Source organism: Manis pentadactyla, chromosome 10 (assembly GCF_030020395.1).
Source record: "Manis pentadactyla isolate mManPen7 chromosome 10, mManPen7.hap1, whole genome shotgun sequence".
In the NCBI taxonomy this organism is placed as follows: domain Eukaryota; kingdom Metazoa; phylum Chordata; class Mammalia; order Pholidota; family Manidae; genus Manis; species Manis pentadactyla.
Genome location: NC_080028.1, coordinates 108,905,772 through 108,927,381, shown reverse-complemented (window position 1 = coordinate 108,927,381; position 21,610 = coordinate 108,905,772). Strand labels below are relative to the sequence as shown.

General features: G+C 46.7%; 1 protein-coding gene and 1 pseudogene across 1 annotated transcript in view; one reads left to right on the top strand and one right to left on the bottom strand.

The window, feature by feature from the left end:
• Nucleotides 1-16,999, top strand: part of LOC130685054 (eukaryotic peptide chain release factor GTP-binding subunit ERF3A-like) — a 53,928-nt gene extending 36,929 nt beyond the window's left edge. Inside the window, exon 5 of the mRNA XM_057508256.1 lies at nucleotides 16,462-16,999. The gene's annotated coding sequence lies outside the window, so the exon portion shown is untranslated. The remainder of the gene's footprint in view (nucleotides 1-16,461) is intronic.
• Nucleotides 7,900-18,871, bottom strand: LOC130679398 (nuclear envelope pore membrane protein POM 121C-like; annotated as a pseudogene).
• Between the last annotated feature and the right edge of the window lie 2,739 nt (nucleotides 18,872-21,610).

Genomic DNA, 21,610 nt, shown 5'->3' with positions numbered 1-21,610 from the left:
GAAAGCGGAGACTGTGTCAGCACTTAAGACAGCGCCTGGCACGGCAGACCGAGCCCATTCCAAATCTCACCTGAAAAGCCGGGCGTGTTCTGCTGCGTGCTGGCCACATGGAAAGCAGATGGTGTGCTCTGGCCAGCTGCACCCAGGGAGTCTGGATTCAAGGATCCCCAGAAAGGGTTCTTGAGACCAGTTCTCCCACTCCGTCCTGACGCAGAGCCAAATGCCCCAGTGGTGGAGCTGCTGTGGGGGGCAGCCACGCTTGTCCCAAAGCCCCCACTGCCAGTGGGGCCTGCTGACACCCTGGATGTGAAGGGCGCAGAGATGGTGCTGCCAAACCCTGATGTACTGGCCCCACAGCTGGTGGTCTGGGTCACTGCTCCAGAGCCGGAGGTGATGGCTGCAGAAAAGGAGGAAACATGGATCATTGTCTAACCCCATACACAAAAGTAAATTCAAAATTGATCGAACCCCTGAATGGAAGCCATGAAAACATAAAACTCTTAGAGAAGGACAGGTGAAAATATCTTGGACATAAACATGAGCGACTTCTTCGTGAACATATCTCTCCAGGGAAAGAAAAGCAAAAATGAACAAATGGGACTATATCAAGCTTAAAAGCTTCCGTTCAGTAAAGGGCACCATCAACAGAACAAAAGGGCATCCTCCAGTATGGGAGAATATATTCATAAATGACAGATCCGATGAAGGGTTGACATCCAAAATATAGAAAGAGCTAACACACCTCAACAAACAAAAAGCAAGTATTCCAATAAAAATGTGGGCAGGGGAGCTGAACAGGCAGTTGTCCAAAGAAGAAATTCAGGTGCCCAATAGACACATGAAAAGATGCACCACATGGCCTGTCATCAGAGAAATGCTAATTAAAAGCACAATCAGATATCACCTCACACCAGTAAGGATCGCCACCATCCAAAAGAAAAACCCAACAAACGTCGGCAAGCATGTGGAGAGAGGGGAACCCTCCTACACTGTTGGTGGCAATGTAAATTCGTTCAACCTCCGTGCAAAGCAATATGGAGGTTCCTCAAAGAGCTCAAAGTAGAAATACCATTTCACCCAGCAATACCGCTCCCAGGAATTTACCCTACGAATACAGCAGCCCGTTTTGAAAAAAGACAGATGTACCCCTATGATTATCGCAGCACTATTTACAACAGCCAAGAAATGGAAACAACCTACGTGTCCATCAGTAGATGAATGTATGCACAATGGAATATAATTCAGCCATAAGAAGAAAACAAATCCTACCGTCTGCAAGCACATGCTTGGAGCTAGAGGGTATTATGCTCAGTGAAATAAGCGAGGCGGAGAAAGACAAGTACCAAATGATTTCACTCATCTCTGGAGTCTAAGAGCAAAGGAAAAGCTGAAGGAACAAAACAGCAGCACAATCACAGATCCCAAGAGTGGACTAACAGTTACCAAAGAGAGAGGGAATGAGGAGGATGGGTGGGAAGGGAGGGATAAGGGCAGGGAAAAAGAAAGGGGGCGTTATGATTAGCATGTATAATGTGGTGGGGCACGGGGAGGGCTAGGCTACACAGAGAAGACAAGTAGTGATTCTACAGCATGCTACTACGCTGATGGACAGTGACTCTGATGGGGTTTGTGGGGGGGTACTTGGTGAAGAGGGGAGCCAAATAAACATAAGGTTCTTAAGGTAATTGTAGATAGATACCAAAAAGAATAGAACATTTTAAAAGGCCGTGAATGATCTTCCTTTCTGCCTGTCTCTTAATGTCATTTTGTTCCACTTTCCTTTATAACCTCTAGCCACACCTGGCTCTTCTGTGCTCATGAAAACATAAGCTCACCTCTGCCTTCGGGCCTCTGCTCCTGTGCCTGCAACGTCCTCACCCCCAGCCGCTGTCCCTGCTCCCAAACCTGGAACTGTGGCCATGGCCTCAGTTTGCTATTGTCTCAGAAAGGCTGCCGCTGACTACCTAAATAGCTCCTCCGGTTATGGGTTTCACTGCTACCTGACGCTGTTTACAGATAACTTCTGTGATAACATCTAAATCTTCACCACAGCATACAGCTCCGAAAGCGGAGACTGTGTCAGCACTTAAGACAGCGCCTGGCACGGCAGACCGAGCCCATTCCAAATCTCACCTGAAAAGCCGGGCGTGTTCTGCTGCGTGCTGGCCACATGGAAAGCAGATGGTGTGCTCTGGCCAGCTGCACCCAGGGAGTCTGGATTCAAGGATCCCCAGAAAGGGTTCTTGAGACCAGTTCTCCCACTCCGTCCTGACGCAGAGCCAAATGCCCCAGTGGTGGAGCTGCTGTGGGGGGCAGCCACGCTTGTCCCAAAGCCCCCACTGCCAGTGGGGCCTGCTGACACCCTGGATGTGAAGGGCGCAGAGATGGTGCTGCCAAACCCTGATGTACTGGCCCCACAGCTGGTGGTCTGGGTCACTGCTCCAGAGCCGGAGGTGATGGCTGCAGAAAAGGAGGAAACATGGATCATTGTCTAACCCCATACACAAAAGTAAATTCAAAATTGATCGAACCCCTGAATGGAAGCCATGAAAACATAAAACTCTTAGAGAAGGACAGGCGAAAATATCTTGGACATAAACATGAGCGACTTCTTCGTGAACATATCTCTCCAGGGAAAGAAAAGCAAAAATGAACAAATGGGACTATATCAAGCTTAAAAGCTTCCGTTCAGTAAAGGGCACCATCAACAGAACAAAAGGGCATCCTCCAGTATGGGAGAATATATTCATAAATGACAGATCCGATGAAGGGTTGACATCCAAAATATAGAAAGAGCTAACACACCTCAACAAACAAAAAGCAAGTATTCCAATAAAAATGTGGGCAGGGGAGCTGAACAGGCAGTTGTCCAAAGAAGAAATTCAGGTGCCCAATAGACACATGAAAAGATGCACCACATGGCCTGTCATCAGAGAAATGCTAATTAAAAGCACAATCAGATATCACCTCACACCAGTAAGGATCGCCACCATCCAAAAGAAAAACCACAACAAACGTTGGCAAGCATGTGGAGAGAGGGGAACCCTCCTACACTGTTGGTGGCAATGTAAATTCGTTCAACCTCCGTGCAAAGCAATATGGAGGTTCCTCGAAGAGCTCAAAGTAGAAATACCATTTCACCCAGCAATACCGCTCCCAGGAATTTACCCTACGAATACAGCAGCCCGTTTTGAAAAAAGACAGATGTACCCCTATGATTATCGCAGCACTATTTACAACAGCCAAGAAATGGAAACAACCTACGTGTCCATCAGTAGATGAATGTATGCACAATGGAATATAATTCAGCCATAAGAAGAAAACAAATCCTACCGTCTGCAAGCACATGCTTGGAGCTAGAGGGTATTGTGCTCAGTGAAATAAGCGAGGCGGAGAAAGACAAGTACCAAATGATTTCACTCATTTCTGGAGTATAAGAGCAAAGGAAAAGCTGAAGGAACAAAACAGCAGCACAATCACAGAACCCAAGAATGGACTAACAGTTACCAAAGAGAGAGGGACTGAGGAGGATGGGTGGGAAGGGAGGGATAAGGGCAGGGAAAAAGAAAGGGGGCGTTATGATTAGCATGTATAATGTGGTGGGGCACGGGGAGTTCTAGGCTACACAGAGAAGACAAGTAGTGATTCTACAGCATGCTACTACGCTGATGGACAGTGACTCTGATGGGGTTTGTGGGGGGGTACTTGGTGAAGAGGGGAGCCAAATAAACATAAGGTTCTTAAGGTAATTGTAGATAGATACCAAAAAGAATAGAACATTTTAAAAGGCCATGAATGATCTTCCTTTCTGCCTGTCTCTTAATGTCATTTTGTTCCACTTTCCTTTATAACCTCTAGCCACACCTGGCTCTTCTGTGCTCATGAAAACATAAGCTCACCTCTGCCTTCGGGCCTCTGCTCCTGTGCCTGCAACGTCCTCACCCCCAGCCGCTGTCCCTGCTCCCAAACCTGGAACTGTGGCCATGGCCTCAGTTTGCTATTGTCTCAGAAAGGCTGCCGCTGACTACCTAAATAGCTCCTCCGGTTATGGGTTTCACTGCTACCTGACGCTGTTTACAGATAACTTCTGTGATAACATCTAAATCTTCACCACAGCATACAGCTCCGAAAGCGGAGACTGTGTCAGCACTTAAGACAGCGCCTGGCACGGCAGACCGAGCCCATTCCAAATCTCACCTGAAAAGCCGGGCGTGTTCTGCTGCGTGCTGGCCACATGGAAAGCAGATGGTGTGCTCTGGCCAGCTGCACCCAGGGAGTCTGGATTCAAGGATCCCCAGAAAGGGTTCTTGAGACCAGTTCTCCCACTCCGTCCTGACGCAGAGCCAAATGCCCCAGTGGTGGAGCTGCTGTGGGGGGCAGCCACGCTTGTCCCAAAGCCCCCACTGCCAGTGGGGCCTGCTGACACCCTGGATGTGAAGGGCGCAGAGATGGTGCTGCCAAACCCTGATGTACTGGCCCCACAGCTGGTGGTCTGGGTCACTGCTCCAGAGCCGGAGGTGATGGCTGCAGAAAAGGAGGAAACATGGATCATTGTCTAACCCCATACACAAAAGTAAATTCAAAATTGATCGAACCCCTGAATGGAAGCCATGAAAACATAAAACTCTTAGAGAAGGACAGGCGAAAATATCTTGGACATAAACATGAGCGACTTCTTCGTGAACATATCTGTCCGGGGATAGGATAGAAAAGGAAAAATAAAGAAATGGGAGCAGCCTAGTTTGAAAAAGACAGATGCCCCCCTATATTTACTACGGCATTATTTACAACAGCTAAGAAACAGAGGCAACCGAAGTGTCTATAAGTAGATGAATGGATAAAGAAGATGTGGTACATATACACAATGGAATATTATTCTCCCATAAGAAGTAAACAAATCCTACCATTTACAAGAACATGCTTGGAGCTAGAGGGTATATTGCTCAGTGAAATATGCCAGGCAGAGGAAGAAAAACACGAAATGATTTTACTCATATGTGGAGTATAAGAACAAAGAAAAAGTGAGGTAACAAAACAGCACTGGAATCACAGAACCCAAGAATGGACTAATAGTTACCAAAGGGAAAGGGACTGGGGAAGATGGGAGGGAAGCTAGGGGTAAGGGTCTTGGAAAAGAATAGCACTTATAATGTAGGGTTGGCCATGGGGACGTCTGTGCAACACAGAGAAGACAAGTAGTGATTCTAGAACATGTTACTATGCTGATGGATAGGGAGTATAATGGGGTGTGTGGCATGGACTTGGTGAAAGGGTGAGCCTAGTGAACATAATGTTCCTCATGTAATTGTAAATTCATGATAACAAAATTTTAAAAATACGTAAAAGGAACATACAGTTCTTCATTTTGTTAAATAAAATAGAAATTGTTAATAAATTTTAAAAAATGGGCAGAATAGTTGAACAGTTCTCCAAAGAAGAAATTTCTCCACATTGCTAGTCATCAGAGAAATACAAATTAAAACCACAATGAGATATCCCTTCACACCAGTAAGGATCGCCACCATCCAAAAGACAAACAACAACCAATGTTGGCCAGGTTGTGGAGAAAGGGGAACCCTCCTACACTGCTCTTGGGAATGTAAATTAGTTCAACCATTGTGGAAAGCAGTATGGAGCTTCCTTAAAAAGGTCAAAATAGAAATCCCATTTGACCGAGGAATCCCACTTGTAGGAATTTACACTAAGGAATGCAGCAGCCCAATTTGTAAAAGACAGATGCACCCCTATGTTTATCTCAGCACTATTTACAATAGCCAAGAAATGGAAGCAACCTAAATGTCCGTCAGTAGATGAATGGATAGAGAAGATGTGGTACATATACACAATGGAATATTATTCAGCCTAAAGAAGAAAACAAATCCTACCATTTGCAACAACAGCGATGAAGCTGGAGGGTATTATGCTCAGTGAAATAAGCCAGGTGGAGAAAGGCAAGTACCAAATGATTTCACTCATATGTGGAGCATAAGAGCAAAGAAAAACTGAAGGAACAAAACAGCAGCAGAATCACAGAACCCAAGAATGGACTACCTATTGAAATGGACTAAAGGGAAAGGGCTGAGCATAATGGGTGAGAAGGGAGGGATAAAGGCGGGAAAAAGAAAGGGGGCATTACAAATTGCATAAATAATGTGGGCGGGGGGCAAAGGGAGGGCTGCGCAACACAGAGAAGACACGTGGTAATTCTACAGCATCTTACTACACTGATGGACAGTGACTATAATAGGGTTCATGGGGGGGACTTGTTGAAGGGGGAAGCCTAGTAAACATAATGTTCTTCTTGTAATTGTAGATTAATACCAAAAAATAAAACATTTTAAAAGGCCGTGAGTGATCTTCCTTACTGCCCGTCTCTTAATGTCATTTTATCCCACTTTCCTTTTTAAACCTCTAGCCACACCTGGCTCTTCTCTGATTATTAAAACATAAGCTCGTCTCTGACTTCGGGCCTTTGCTCCTGTGCCTGGAATGCCCTCACCCCCAGCCGCTGTCCCTGCTCCCAACTCTGGAACTGCGGCCATGGCCTCAGTTTGCCATTGTCTCAGAAAGGCTCCCACTGCCTACCTACAAGCTCCTCCGGTCATGAGTCACACTGCTACCTGATGCTGTTTACAGTTAACATCTGTGCCTTCACTACAGCGTAGAGCTCCAAGAGTGTAGACTATGTTGGTACTTAAAACAGCACCTGGCTCTGCAGACCGAGCCCATTCCAAATCTCACCTGCAAGCACAGATGTGTTCTGAGGTGTGCTGGCCACGTAGATGGCAAACAGTGTGCTCTGGCCAGCTGCACCCAGGGAGTTCTGACACAGGCATCCCCAGAAAGGGGCTGTGTCACCAGTCCTCCCACTCCATCCTGGCACAAAGTTGAATACCCCAGTGGTGGAGCTGCTGTGGGGGGCTGACACGCTCATCCCAAAGACCCCGCTGCCAGCGGGGCCTGCTGACACCCCGGATGTGACATGGGATGAGGTGGTGCTGCCACCACTGCTGGTGGTCTGGGTCACAGCTTCAACGTCCGAGGTGGTGGCTGCAAAAGAGAAGGAAATGAGGATCACTGTCTAACCCTACACACAAAAGTATATTTGAAATGGATCTAAGACCTGAATGTAAGCCATGAAAACATAAAACTCTTAGAAAAAACATAAGCAAACGTCTCTTGGACATAAACATGAGTGACTTCTTCATGAACATATCTCCCCCGGCAAGGGAAACAAAAGCAAAAATGAACATATAGGACTATATCAAGCTGAAAAGCTTCTGTACAGGGAAGGACACCATCAATAGAACAAAAAGGCATCCTACAGTATGGGAGAATATATTCATAAATGACAGATCTAATAAAGGGTTGACATCAACAATGTATAAAGAGCTCACACACCTCAACAAACAAAGAGCAAATAATCCAATTTAAAAATGGGCAGAGGAGCTGAACAGACAGTTCTCCAAAGAAGAAATCCAGATGGCCAACAGGCACATGAAAAGATGCTCCACATCACTAGTCATCAGAGAAATGCAAATTAAAACCGCAATGAGATATCACCTCACACCAGTAAGGATCGCCACCATCCAAAAGACAAACAACAACAAATGCTGGCGAGGATGAGGAGAAAGGGGAACCCTCCTCCCCTATTGGTGGGAATGTAATTTAGTTCAATCACTGTGGAAAGCAGTATGGAGGTTCCTCAAATATTCAAAATAGAAATACCATTTGACCCAGGAATACCACCTCTAGGAATTTACCCTAAGAATACAGCAGCCCAATTTTTAAAAGACAGAAGCACCCCTATATTTATCGCAGCACTATTTTCAATAGCCAAGAAATGGAAGGAACCTAAGTGTCCATCAGTAGATGAATGGATAAAGAAGATGTGGTACATATGCACAATGGAATACTACTCAGCCATAAGAAGAAAACAAATCCTACCATTTTTGTCAACATGGATGGAGCTAGAGGGTATTATGGTCAGTGAAATAAGCCAGATGGAAAAAGACAAGTACCAGATGATTTCACTCATCTCTGGAGTATAAGAACAAAGGAAAAACAGAAGGAATAAAACAGCAGCAGAATCACAGAACCCAAGAAAGGACTCACAATTACCAAATAGAAAGGGACTGGGGAGGATAGGTGGAAAGGGAGGGAGAAGGGGTGGAAGAAGAAAGGGGGCCTTATGATTAACATGTATAATTTGGGGGGGCACGGGGAGGGCTGTGCAACACGTAGTAGACAAGTAGTGATTTTGCAGCATCTTACTAGGCTGATGAACAGTGACTACTGGGGTATGTGGGGGGGACTTGGTGATGAGGGGAGTCTAGTAAACATAATGTTCCTCAAATAATTGCAGATTAATGATACCACAAAATAAAAAAATTGGAGGAAACAGCTGTGGTGCTGCCAAAGGCTGACTGGGTGCTGGAGATGGTGCCAAAAAGAGAGGCTGCGGGTTTCAATCCACGAAAACCTGACCACACGGTGGTGCCAAAGGCTGGCTGGGGTGGGGCCAGGGCTGCTGAGCTTCCAAAAGGAAAGGAGCTGCCGAAGCTGGGGGCCAGTGCTGGCTGGCAGTCCACATCTGCTGTCTGACAGTGGCTCCGAACGTGTGCTGTGGGGTGACTCCGGGATAGGACAGGACGGGGGGCCTGGTGCCGGAACCAAAGGGAGTGTTGAAGGCTGGGGTGGCAGTGCTGCTTAATGTCAGTGCAGGCTGGCTCGGGGCGATGGGGGCAGAGGTCGTGAGGGTGCCACTGAAGCCACCGAAACCGGCGGTGCTGCTGCCAGCAGCTGTCTGGATGGCGCCGGGCAGGGACTGGCTGAAGGTGACGGCTGTTGTTGGATCAGGCATGGCCTGAGCCTGCCAAACTGGAGTATGGAGCCCATGGCTGGGCAGAGCTGGCAGCAGAGGCAAGGGGGGACCCAAAGAAGACAGGCTGGGCAGTGGAAGCAGTGGGGCTGGTCATGCTGCTCGCAGTGCTGGTCACACTGCTCACACCAAAGCCAAAGACAGGCTTCTGGGCAGAGTCTGCGGCTGTGCCGGTGGTGGTCCCCCAAGCCGCTGCTGAGGGGATGCTGACACTGAAAGGGCCAGGGTACAGAGGGGTATTCATGCTAGTGCCTGAAGTAGTTGTCTGACTGAAGGAGGAAGGAGTTGACAAGGGCAAAGATGTAGGTAGCCCTGTGCTGCTAAAAACAGGACTGAAAGTGAGGGGAGGCTGCTGGTAGTCGGGGTGTGGGCAGAGCTGGAATATGCCTCCGTTGTGACTTGGGAATGGCTGGATGGCACAGGACCCTCCTTCCCACTTTTAGGTGGAGCCACAAAGATGGGCTTGAACGTGGGACGTGCAGGAGCTGCCGAGGCAGAAGGGTTAGCAGGTGGTCTGCTCAGCGTTCCAAAGAGAACACTGGGCTTCAGGGTGGGGGCTGCGGCAGGCGGGGCCTGGGGTTTGGCAGATGTCTCAGCCTGAGAGGCTGGAGGTGAGTTGGTGGCATCACTGGCTGGTATTGCGGGAGAGGCAGGGGTCAGCCCCGAGAAAGGGGCTGTGTACCTGGAGTCTGAGGAGGGCCGGGGAGGGACCCTGGCTGTAAAGAGCCCAAGAGGGCCCAGAAGGCCAGGTGTCTGCAGGGGCGAAAGGGCCATGGGCGTGGCTGTTAGGCAGAGAAATACATATGAGTGGGGTGGAAAGAGTACAGGGTCAGCAAAGCCCCCTAGAAAGGACTCAGTTAACCAGTTAAACTTAGAAATCCGGAAAAGATTCAGAGTTAGTGAGTTAATCAGTTAAAGCTCAAAAGGTCAAGAGAAACTTGGCCTTGAAGGTTCGAATATTTCCCAGATAAAAGTATCTGAGCACAGCCCGTGTCTTCATTGTGTCCATTAGATCCTTGTATGATTAACTCTAGCCTGCTAAAAGGCCCACCTATAAACAGCAAAGAAAAGACGGGGAGATCCCAACTTAAAGCCAAAATTGTATTTTAAAAAAAACTAGGAAGTTTCAGAAGAAAGATTCTTAACATACTCTTTAGCAAACAAATAACTCTGCCCACCTTGGAGGAAAGGCAGACAGTCTTGATAAGCTAATTTTGCAGAATTACCTAGAGGACTGATGAGTAACTTAATGTCTCATCAAAGATACTTGAGACCACTTAACAAGCCCACACCCGAGCCCTCTGTCACATTCCTGAAAAATCCTTAAAAGGGGGAACTCCCAACCTTTCAGTGTGCTCCTATGTGAGGTCACCTGCACTTTCTAAGTGCATAACCTTTTAACTTTAAACTCCCTCTTTTCAACCTTTCAGGGTGCTGCACTCCTCTCTCTGAGGTCACCTGCACTTCCTAAGTGCGTAACTTCAACTCTTCCCAACCTTTCAGGGCACTCCTCTCTCTGAAGTCACCCACACTTTCTAAGTGTGTGACCTTTTAATCTTAAAGTCTTGCTCTCCAACCTTTCAGGGCACTCCTCCCTCTCTGAGGTCACCTGCACTTCTTTCTGGCTAAGTAACTTTAAATAAAACTTTTACTCTGTTTCACTACTGTGTCTCTGCCCTTCAGTTCTTTGTCATGGCGGGGACAAGAACAGAAGAAAATACACAATGCCTCCCACCCAACATTGCCACTGCAGCAGATTCTAGGAAGAAGAACAGAAAATGTCAACTATGGTATCTCAAACGTGATGGTATTTGGTGCTCTAGAAGCCTTGCTGGGCCAGGGATTCAGCAGTCAACAAATATGACTCTGGGAACTGTCTCTGGAGTGTGAAATTAACCCATATTCCTTACCAGTCTTATCCTCGAAGATCCTCTTCAGCCACTGTGACTGAGCTTGCTTCTCCTGGTAATACTCTTCGACCGTGATCGAGCTGCTGATCCAGGGAGCTGGAGGCTACCAAGAGAAAAAGGAGAAGCCAAGCCAGTCAGAAGGAAGTGAAAGAAACTTGTACTGACCCTTCCATTCCTGAGACGCAGGGGAGTCAGACTGGGGCGGGCAGGGGTGGGTGGACAGATCATACCAAGATCAGCAGGATCCCTCGCCTGGAGGGCACCAGGGGAACCTTGCGTCTGTGTGGCTGGGAGCTGCTGGGTGTAGGTGGAGAATCCCAGGAGTTCTGCTCCCTACATGTGGTTGTATCTGCAAATAAAGTATCAGACTTCCTTTCTTCCTGCTCTCTTCCAGAAATGGAGAGGTTTGTCTATCCAGCCTAGTTTTTAATACTGAACTGTCACTAGGTATCTCTGAGATTCTATCTTCTATGGTTTGGGCACTTGGATGGTGTTGGCAAGATTATTTCTAACAGTCAAGACGACGTGAAGTGGTCATTGCTCCAAATGGTTGCTTACTGGACAGAAATTGCCTGGTCTGCTCAGATTCCTCCACCTAGGCTTACCTTACAACAAACCCCCCAGGTGGCCTGGGTTATGCTCTACGAGTCTGGGCCACCTTTCTCCCTGACCAGACCATAAACCCCGAAGGACAGGAACATCTCTCTCTGTAACTACCAAGCCCCACACAAATCAAGGCTCAGTACGTGTTTCCAGTGGGTTGTGGTCCATGTGCCCTCCATACACTACCGCCAACACATGCCACGCGTTCATCAACTTACCCTGTTCACCCTGGGACTCCTTGTTTACCGGCGGAGCAGAAGAGCCAGATCCCTGAGGACCGTCCTCTTCTCTGTAGGAGGAAGAGGCACAATGAAGTTTAGAAAAGCACTGGATAACTTCTTACACCCTCCTAACTACCAACTGACCAAAGTCTAGAACAACCATGACTAAGATCTCAGTGTGTCAAGACAACAAAAAGAAGCAAAGAAAATTCCTAAAGAAATGAAGGGAGGCAGTTCACAGAAGCCATAGAGACACCTTTGTCTTAAAACAAGCAGAAAACAATCTTCAGAACCTTACATACAACCTGCCAAGTTTCTGAGAGTCCTAGTCACACCTCTATCTCTAAGAAAGCGGCATTCTAGTCAGGCACCTAGGGGGTCAGCTGGGGTCTAGAATGTGAAGCCTGCTGCCCACCCCCATCAGTCACTCTGTTCACTCTGTCCCGTGCAAGCCCTTCCCCTTACGCCCCAGCCCCTCACGCTGCAGCATGAGGGGAAGCAGAGGCCGGTGTGGTCACACTATGTGACGACTGCAAGAGACGAGAGCGATTCAGGGCAGCACCATCTCTGCCCTTTAGATGTGAACCATTTTGATTCTCCAAATCGGAGTCTCAGAAAGCCTAAGAGCCAAGTAAATTTCCCTCCTTTCCCACCCTCTCATTAATCCACACAGGAAATCACCGATTACCTCATTTTCTTTTCTGGACTCCCTGGTGTCTGTGAGCGGGAGGAGGCTGGACTGGAGAAGGGTGAGGCACTGGGACGCCTCTTCCAGAGCTAAAAGCCAAACACAAGTTATGTGACTGACCTTGGGAAGAACATAGAATCTGACCTTCAGCATAATTCTGTGGCTCTAATCCATCACTGTATATAAAGTCTCCTTTTCAAGTGACTAAAAACACATTTCTTTCTGAAGTGGGGCTTCTGAAAAGTGAGTCAATTGCCAGTATTTGAAAGGGTTGTTGTCATTGGCCAAAGTTGGAAAAGTTGCATCAGAAAGAGCAGCTACACTATACTGAGGATCATGAAATGTTTATAAAATATCATCAGTTCATAAAGATAACACAGCAAGAATCATATTGGTCACCTTTGGTGTTAACTACTGAATCAGTGCCTGCTTATTATCCTGCCACTCCTATAGATAGGGTTTGTTCTTCTATCTAGAATTACACAGAACTTCAGTTAACAAATGCAGAAGGAAGGACAGAATTAGAACATCACCATTTTGCCACAATGGACATAGACAAAGGCAAAAAATGGCTGCTAAAATCAGCAGGTGAAAAGCTCATAGGAACAATAAAGTGAAGGATCAGACTGACCCCTGAGCCCAGTGGGAGGCAACCACACGGCACGTGCTCCCGATGTGATGCGATCAGAAGTGCACAGCAGCACCTCTGCCCGAATCACTAAACTCGAAACTCATCAAGCCTCAGGAGTCAACTGCCCATTTACAGGGAAAATAGGGAGAGAGTAATTGTCAAAATGGCACCATGACGAAAACAAAATCCAGAATGTAGTAAATTCTATAGAACATAATGACACAGACTTTTCAAAAGTTAAGAAAAAGCGTAGTAGTAGTACCGTTGATTGAGTCTAAGAGAGGCCTGACGTCCCCGCTGCGGGGGAGGGCGCGCGCAGCCGCCGCCCCAGCCCGGGTGCTCCGCGCTTGTGGCGGCGGCGGCAGCAGCCGCGACAGCCCGCGGGGGAAGCCTGACAGCTGGAGGCCGCCAGGGGGAGCCGGCCGCGCGGGCCAGGAGCGCCCGGGGAGGCCGCGCTGTGAGGCCAGTGACCTGCCGCCTGCGGCTCCTCGGACGGGCCGAGGCGTGGGAGCCGGGGCCCGGCAGCCGGGAGAGCCGGCATCCTGGCGGGGCCCGCGCACCCCGGGGCTGTGTGTGGCGCGCCCCAGGACCGCGGAGGGGTTGTGCCACCGCGGGGAGTTTGCCGGGCCACCCAGCCGGCCTGAGCAGCGTGGCGGGCAGTGGGAACGCGGGCTCCGCCCCCGGTGGACCCACGGGCGGTGTAGGGCGCGTCCCTCGCCCCGACCACCCCCGGCGTCCTGGCGCCCAGCCCCTGGAGCCCCGCCCCTGGCGCAGTGCCTCGAGCATCTTCGCTCCGCCCAGGCCTGTTAAAAAGTTGATTATTTTTACCCTGTCTGCTTGTTAGGCCATCAGATACAACCTTGTATAATGCTAGGTCTGAAGCGCTGAGTGTGAATTAAGTCCCCTGAAATGTAAATTTCAGTACTTATTTTGGTGGCACTTCTTGAATGCTTACTATGGACAGTGTAGACGCATGAACACTTTACATGTACTGCCTCACAACTATCCTATGAAGTAGGTCAAAATCATTATTTCCATAAGTGTACAACCTTACCTTCAGATTTTTTGTTACATATATGAATTAAATACCTTTAATGCTCAAAAAAAAAGAGTCTAAGAGACATGTGAACCAAACACAATGAGTTGATTTTTGGTCCCTGATTCAAAGTAACTGTAATAAGACAGGGAGGGTAAGAAGGGCAAATTGGAGCGATGATAACTAACGTTAAGTCTTTATTATTAAGAGGAATAGAGGCATTGTGGTTATTAATATTCAAAAAGTTTTGAAAATACACTGAAGTACCTACAGGTGAAACAACGTGTTTGTACTTTAAAACACAAGAGGAAAACCAATTTGGGGTGGGGGTGTTGATGGATCAGGACTGACAAAACACTGTTAACTGCTGGAGCCACATGGAGGTTCATTATGATATTTTTCCTTCCTTTTGTGTATGTATGACATTTGATATAAAATTGTAAGAAGGGGCAATGACTATGTATGTCAGGTTTGTTGTGATCACTGATTGAGGAAATGTGTGTACAATGCTCAGCAGAGGGCCTAGTGCAGAATAGATCCAGGTAAAGCTTCGTACTATTATGCTCTGCATTGTCATAACTGCTTGGCCGGGGCCTTCATCTCCTGTATTTGTCATTTATCATTAATGTGTCATTTATATTACTCTAAGAGCCTTCTGTATGGATGAAAACTTATGTCAAATTCTTTCTCCTCTCAAAAACCTCCTTCACGCATGTCTTAGTTTTTTTCCAGCTCCTATATATTGGGTGCCTGCTTACTGACAAGCACTGTAATGGGTGCTTTTCAAACATTACCTTCAATCTTTATAACAATCCTTTAGAGATGAGAAAAAGAGAGTTTAAGTCATTTACCTGCCCACGAGTCTATAGCTACTAAGTGCCAAAGCCAAGATTTGAACCCAAGTCATTCTGGTAGCAAAACTTGATCTGTTCTCCAGTCTACACTACATCCTTTCTAAAAATAATTATAACCACTTATTTTTAAAACTTTCATTAAATTCCCAGTGCCTAGAGGATGAATTTACGACCCAATGCAATTCAGACTCAATCTACCTTTTTAATCAAATTAGTACCATTTTTTGAATTATTCATCCTTTGTCTATTTATCTATAATAATGGCTCTGTCTTGTGTCAGGTTTCCACATAGGCATTCTGGGCTTTCTAGTTTGTTCCCCTGGTCCATAGCGATCATTCAAGGGTTGGTAACTGCTGTTAGCTTAGAGGTGATCTCAGCATCTGACAGAAGGTGGCTAGTAAACACTGCATAATCAACTAATAAATGCAAAGAACCCACTTCTGCCACATCACCAGGTGCGTGTACCTGAGAGATGCCTCCAGTAGAAGTGTAGGAACTGGTAATGGCATTGCGGCTGGACATACGGATGCCACATGTGCACGTGCCCTTCGAGCAGCTCACAGCAGAGGTGCAGGTTCTCTTACGCAGCTCGCCATCTGAGCTCTGGGAACTGAGGCCTCTCTGCAGAGGCCCAGGCCTAACAGGGAAATAAAAGGGGAAAGCACAGATGTGCTACTGAAAGGCACCAACATTGTTTTAAGGCTTCATCCACAGTCACAAAACTGTTCTAACGCAATGGAAAAGGATAATGTTGTTAATTTTACTGTTAATTCAGCTAAACATGTCTCACAAAGTCAGAAAGGGAAAGCTCAGTATTTAAAAAATTAAAAGTATGATTCTACTTATATATAGTCTTGGAAACGCACACAAATCTATAGTGACAGAATGGGGACCAATGGATGCCTGGCAACAGGGACAGGATGAGAGGGAGATTTTAAGGCTTCACCAAGGGGCATGGGGAAACTTCTGGCAGTGGTGGTGATGTTCATTATCTTGACTGTGGTGATGGTTTTGTGGGTGTGAAATTTAGACAAAATAGTTATTGTGGCATGTTACTCAAAATGTCCTCTCTGATTTCAAAGAGGAAAATTTATAGGACAATAATTCTGATAAGGATACATGTCAAAATTGATCAAATGGTACACTTCAAAGAGGCACAGTTTATTTATGTCAATTATACCTCAATAAAGGTGTTTTAAAAAGTTTAGGAGGAACCAACCACTTTTTCTAAGATTCAAACTGAAACAGAAATTTCCTAAACATCTTTCCTGTGAAATAGTCATCCAACTGTTGTGACAGCAGAGACAGCTCACTGTCTCCTGGCTGATGAATGTCAGCCACAGAGCAGTTTATCCCTGCACTAGATGCAAACATACTTCCTCTTTCACTTACTTCACCTATGGATCCCACCTGGAGCCAAGCCAAGCCAATTGTCCTCCTTTCATGTGATAGTCCTTCAGATTTTTGCAGGCCATTATCCTTCACTCCCTCATTTCTTTACACCCCTGAGGATTTTCTCCTCTGGGCTAGTGCTTATGTACCTTTAGAACCCCCTCACCCACCACCACCCCATGACATCTTGAGTTGCTTCACTCTCTCGCAGTGAATTTCAGTTTGTGTCTGCGTCCTCTTGCAGGGCAGGACAGCCAACCAGCAGCACTCCGTGGACAGCGGGACTAAGGGATTCAGGACCACCACCGACCGGCCTCCTCCTAGTCTTTGTTCTGCTATCAGCCCAGAGTAGGAGCATGTTAAGCTTTTTTGGCAGCCATATCATCGTGCTGACTCAGTTTAAAAATGTAACTTACCCCAAGCCTTTTCACACACATTTCCAGCCTCTTTCCCTCCCAGCCAATTCTTCCTCAAATATAATTAAGCTAAAAGGCAGAAATCTCACATTTTTCTTAAATTTCATACTGCTGCATTCTATCCATTGCACAAACCTTGTGATCTTTTTGTTACATACTTGGTTATTCAGTGTATCTACAAACCCTCTTAGCCTTAGCATATTTTATGCATATTAAAGAAAAATAGTAAAAGGAATTAGACAAAATAGTTATTGTGGCAAGTTACTCAAAATGTTCCTCTCTGACTTCAAAGAGGAAAACTTACAGGTCAATAAGTCTGATAATGATCCTTTCCCAAACAGGAAGCCTCACCCAGATGGATTCTCAACTTACTCAGGCACAAAAGCAGCAGGGACTCCGTTGGCCACCTCCGGCTTAAAAGCTGAATGGCCACTCCCACTGCTGTCATGGCACCTGTGACAAATCACAAACCCTCAGTTAGATGATACGACCTCTCCTTTAAGCATACTCTCATATTCCTGGGATCTTATACTCTTTCTACAGAACATAGGTTCATGCTAGACAAGAAAAGGTTGCCTCAGATCTCAAAGATTCAGGAAGGTCAATTTATTCTAGGACTGTCCTAATCTAATAAGAAAAGTATAAAAATGCATCAAGACCTTTTGAACTATTCAGGTGTACTGATTATTTGCTAACTTCTCACCAAAGCGCTGCAATCACAAATTTAATATCCTACCATCTGTAAACTAAAGACAAAAAAACACTTTAGCCACCCACCTACACACATACCCCAGTGCTCTCACTTAGTTCAGTCTGTAAGAGAAGAACTTCACAGGTCACAGATAAGGGCCTGCGCATGGTGCACATAATCACTGCTTATTCCAATTATGGGAAAGACAACACAGAGCCTTCAGTTATAGGCTCACTGGGGTCTAGACAAATTACCAACCTGGAGAACATGAGAAACCTGTTTTGACCATAAGAATAGTTATTTTCTCTCTGACCTCCAACACACCATCTCCCTCTGCCACTCCTGCTTAGTTGGCTGACATGAGCTCAGACTGCTCCCTTGTAAAGCATATCCCTAGTATTCATTACCTGATCTTCCAACGTTACTGCCAATCAATCTTCCAATGAACACACTTGCATTTATTAGTATTTCCTTACCTAATGTTGCCATCTACAGTATCAAAGATGGCCAGCTGTGAACCTGCAGGTTATGGCTGACCTGGTGTAACTGATGAGGACAATGGTTCTATTTCTCAAATGTAGGCCCACTGTCTCCTCAGAGCATGTTTCCTTGACCACCTTATATACAGAGCTCGCCCTTTCTCATGACCCTTTTATAGCACTGCTTTTTAAAAATCTTTATATACTTACAATCTATAATTACCCTGTTTCGTTGATTACCCAAGTCCCAGGAGACCTTTGCTTGCTCACTGCTCTATCCACAGTGCCTGGAGTAGGCTCTGGCACATGGTGGGTCTTGGAATTTGTTGAGTTACAAGAAAATTCTTAACTGACTCCTTGGAAAGCCACAAGCAGTTCTGCATCTTACTCAGACCCTTCAACTTCCTCTCTTTCCATCGAGGAAACAGACTGCTTCCTCTATTTTCGTTACATTTTCAAAAACCAAATAATGAAACTGGTTTTATTCTCATTACTCATAAAGCTACCATACTCCAGTCTTCACTGTTCTTTGCTAAGTATTTCCTTCAGCACAAACATGACACCTAAGCTGATGGTCACCCAAATAACTGACCACCACAAGGGGAAGACTTTCAGCATTCTCTCAAAATAAAATTTAACACATTTATGTCAAAAGTATGAAGCTGATGTGGTAAGTAACTGTTGGCTTTTCTCTAGTACTTATGGAAAAGGTATATTACAAAATGTATGTAACCTGTGCCTAATGAAAGGCATAGCATTAAAGCTCTTGTTACCAAGCTCTTCCATGAAAGCCAAAGAAGGGGACCTGCTGTTCACACACAGGAGGTGGCCTCTGATTCTTTTGGGAAGTGATCTCTCTTTCAACAAACCCCAGGAGGCCGTGTGGGAGGCACGTTGAGTACTCTGCAGGGCATGTTACCTTCTTTTGTCCTCCTGACCAGCAGCAGATGTTTGGTCTTCCTCCTCCTCCACTGTCCTTTTCTTCCTTTTCCAACATTGGAGGGCAAGCAGAACAGCCTCCTTTGACCACGGGTCTCGGGCCTTAGGGATCTGCGCTGCTCTGTAACAGAAAACAGGATTCTAGCTTTAAGATATTCTGATCATGATGCTACATAGCATGAACTTCAGGCGCTGGAAATCAGAAGCTATCCAACAAGCAAAAGGGTAATTTATACACTCACACAAATGGCCCTTAGCTGTTAAGCTACAGTCTTGGGAAAAACCCAGAAAATAAAAAACTGCTCAATAAATGGAACTTGAGATTTCTCCCTCACATAAGGAGCTTCTCCCTTTCCTTTGAGTTACAGTTATTCTCTCAGATGAACAACTGCAGGAGAATAAAGTGGATACACTGGGAGTCTTTTCCTCCATGCTTACATTGGAAAACGAGCCAGGTTGCTCCCGGGAGGAGCGATCCTCACTGTCGAAGGCCTGCACACCACTCTGGAACTACCACGACACAGCACACGCTTCCTGTGACCGCCATTCCGGGGCAGCGTGGGAAGCACACAGGAATACCGGCCCTGCTGGATTGGGTATCGTCTTGGATGTGTTATGCCAAAGTGGTGTGGTGAAGTCCCACAGACCCTGCGGAGAATGGGAGACACATTATGGAATCAAACCAGCTTAGAAGAATGACAGAAAGTTTAAATTCCTTAAGAATCATGTGGGTTTAGTTATTTTCCAGAGAGCTTAATCCTCTAAGCAATACAAAATATAGCATTTTTATGGCTTTCCCCATTCCACCTAAGGGCAGAAAGTGGCAGGTACTTAACAGCTGTCCCTACAATGGATTCAACAACTTTGAGGGGGAAATTGAAAAACTGCACAAACAAGTCAAACTACAGTGGAAGAAAAGTGTGCGTATGGAGGTGCAGGGACAAATTTTACAAGAATCCTTCAATCTCTTATGCTAAGTCATCAGAAATGTACACCCAAAGTCAAACACTTTAAAAACGTGAATGTTCACCTTTTCAAATAAATGTACTTATCAAGGATCTAGTGTTGTCACTGAAGATTTCAATTTGCTGTTATAACTTAACTGGGACTAAATGAAAACAAACGACTTTTTAATCTAATCATCGATATCACCCAAGTTATATCCATCCAGGAGGTTTCCTGGGTACACCTCTTTGAGGTGAGCTGATACAATTTATTGGTACAAAGATAGAAAAGTAACAAAACCTAATAGAGTACTATACTTTACAGACAGAAGGTATTCTTACCTGAGGCAGGGATATTTTAAGTGATTTACCAAGTATTCTACTAAAAACATTCTGTATTAAAGTTCAGATCTTTAAGAACTGAAAGAAAGATTTGCAACAACGTGGATGTGGCTAGAGGGTATTATGCTCAGTGAAATATGCCAGGCAGGGAAAGACAAGTATCAAATGATTTCATTCATCTATGGAGCATAAGAATAGAGAAAAAAACTGAAGGCACAAAACAGCAGACTCACAGAAGACAAGAATGGACTAACAGATACCAAAGGGAAAGGGACTGGGAAGGGTGGGTGCGAAGGGAGGGAGAAGGGGAATAAGGGGCATTAGGATCAACATACATGATGTAGGGGGGGTGGGCACGGGGAGGGCAGTATAGCACGCAGAGAAGACAAGTAGTGACTCTATAGCATCTCCCTACGCTGATGGACAGTGACTGTAACGGGGTATGAGGGGGGGACTTGATAATGGGGGGAGTCTAGTAACCACCGTGTTGCTCATGTAACTGTACACTAATGATACCAAAAAAAGTTAAAAATTAAAAATCAGAGGAATAGAAAAATGACCCAAAAAAAGGAACTGAAAGAAGACAACAGTTCTGGCAGCACATCTCATAGCGAAGGCTAAAGGGAGGCAGGTGGACGCGCACCAAGGTGTTTGAAGAGGTGAAAAGGGCGCAGAACCCACTTAGGACTTAAGAAAAAAGACTTTCAAAGTCAAGTCCTCCTCGGTCTGGGGAGGGTCAGCGTGTCTTACCGGCGATGAGGCCTCCGAGGGGACACGAGGAAACGAGTGGGTACTGAAGGGGGAATGCGATCCCGGCGGGCCGAGGGAGCCGGCGGGGCGGGGCTTGCGGGGCGGGCGGGGCTTCCGAGGAAGGCCGGGCGCCGGCTCCTGGCCTCCGGAACGGGGGCGGGCTGCGGGGGGCAGAGCTTGCTCAAAACCCCTCCCATTCGGGAAATCAGCGAGCTCTGTACGGCGGCGGAGCGGCTAACGCGGCTCTCTCCGCTAAACTGCCTGCCTTCCCTTGAGCGCCTGGGCTAGAGGTGGGCGGGCATTGTGCGCTGGCGGCGCGCGCTCCCAAGTTGCCGGGAGACGGCGCGCGATTGGCAGCTCGGGGCTCGCGGCTCAGGCCCCCCCAGGCCGGGCCCTCCCCCCGCCCCCAGCCTGCTGGCCCAGCGCGGCCGCCCCGGGCACCAGGTACTCGGCAGGACACCCGTTGGCGAGACAGCGAAAAAGAAAAAGGAAAAGGGAAAGAAAAGCGTTGAAGTCTTTCATAAAGGTCAATTGGTATAATGTGAACTTTTTTTTTTCCTTTTTCCTTTTTCCTTAAGGTATCATTGATATACACTGCTCTGAAGGTTTCACAAGAAACCTTCAATGTGGGTACTACCTTCACCCATATTATCGAGTCCCCCCTATACCCCATTGCCGTCGCTGTCCATCAGCGGAGCACGACGCCACGGAGTCCCTACTTGTCTTCTCTGAGCTACATTGTTTCCCCGTGAGCCCACACACACCAGGTGCACCAATCATAATACCCCTTCATGAATCCTCTTCTTCCTGCCATACCCCTCCCCTTTGGTAA